The 1,549-nt window shown below is 42.6% G+C and overlaps 1 long non-coding RNA gene across 1 annotated transcript in view; it reads right to left on the minus strand.

The window, feature by feature from the left end:
* Nucleotides 1–1,549, minus strand: part of LOC108786998 — a 25,461-nt gene that overhangs the window by 14,852 nt on the left and 9,060 nt on the right. The window contains exon 2 of the long non-coding RNA XR_001941237.1: nt 668–674. This is a non-coding gene — a long non-coding RNA (uncharacterized LOC108786998). The remainder of the gene's footprint in view (nt 1–667; nt 675–1,549) is intronic.

The raw sequence follows: 1,549 nt of genomic DNA on the forward strand, positions 1-1,549 counted from the left end.
GGAGGGAGGGTTGGAAACAATATTCTATTTTTGTTTTGGTTTAAAGAGTGAAGTTTGCTAAATAAAAATTTACTAGAGAGCATTCGGTGTGGCGTCTTTCTTTTACCTACTAACTTAAAGGGCGAGTCCACCCAAAACTAATATTTAAAGGGTCTGTTTATGAACAAATCGCACAGCAAACAGCTGAGGAGCATAAAAAATACACACTTATTGCCTGTAATCCTTTGGCTCCATCTAGTGGCCATAATGAGGAATTACAACATAGGAGCAAAGGCCTATACATACTTATTTCCTATGCTCATTAGCTCCATCTAGTGGCCATAATGAGGAATTACAACATAGGAGCAAAGGCCTATACATACTTATTTCCTATGCTCATTAGCTCCATCTAGTGGCCATAATGAGGAATGACAACATAGGAGCAAAGGCCATACATACTTATTTCCTATGCTCATCAGCTCCATCTGGTGGCCATAATGAGGAATTACAACATAGGAGCAAAGGACTATAAATACTTATTTCCTATGCTCATCAGCTCCATCTAGTGGCCATAATGAGGAATTACAACATAGGAGCAAAGGCCATACATACTTATTTCCTATGCTCATTTGCTCCATCTAGTGGCCATAATGAGGAATTACAACATAGGAGCAAAGGATATACATACTCATTTCCTATGCTCATCAGCTCCATCTAGTGGCCATAATGAGGAATTACAACATAGGAGCAAAGGATATACATACATATTTCCTATGCTCATTAGCTCCATCTGGTGGCCATAATGAGGCATTACAACATAGGAGCAAAGGCCATACATACTTATTTCCTATGCTCATCAACTCCATCTAGTGGCCACAATGAGGAATTACAACATAGGAGCAAAGGCCTATACAGTACATACTTATTTCCTATGCTCATCAGCTCCATCTAGTGGCCATAATGAGGAATTACAACATAGGAGCTAAGGCCATACATACTTATTTCCTATGGTCATCAGCTCCATCTGGTGGCCATAATGTGATATTACATGAAAAATTATATTGCACTTGTCAACAAAAAACTTGTATCATATATTCACATAGATGGAACTTTCACAGGGATGTTTGCCCCGCAAATTGTTTATAAATAGAACACTTAGTGTTAGTGAGTTCCCGGGTCTGTACACCTGCTGTGCCCATTATGAGGGGCCCCCACCATTCCTGTGCTGAGTTCCTGGGTCTGTACACCTGCTGTGCCCATTATGAGGAGCTCCCACCATCCCTGTGCTGAGTTCCCGGGCCAGTACACCTGCTGTGCCCATTATGAGGAGCTCCCACCATCCCTGTGCTGAGTTCCCGGGCCAGTACACCTGCTGTTCCCAACCCTGACTAATAACTTAAATATCACTTTAAGGGTCCATTTCCCACCAGCCTGGCTCACTGGTTTGCCTTAGGACAGACCTTTCATTGAAATGGGCTGCCTAAAGCACTATAACATTGTCCTGCAGCGTTTTTAGGGAGCACACACACAGTGAGAATAGACCCCAATTGGACCAAGGGGGGGTGGGGGT

Source organism: Nanorana parkeri, unplaced genomic scaffold (assembly GCF_000935625.1).
Source record: "Nanorana parkeri isolate BGI_ZX_2015 unplaced genomic scaffold, ASM93562v1 scaffold237, whole genome shotgun sequence".
NCBI classification, from domain to species: domain Eukaryota; kingdom Metazoa; phylum Chordata; class Amphibia; order Anura; family Dicroglossidae; genus Nanorana; species Nanorana parkeri.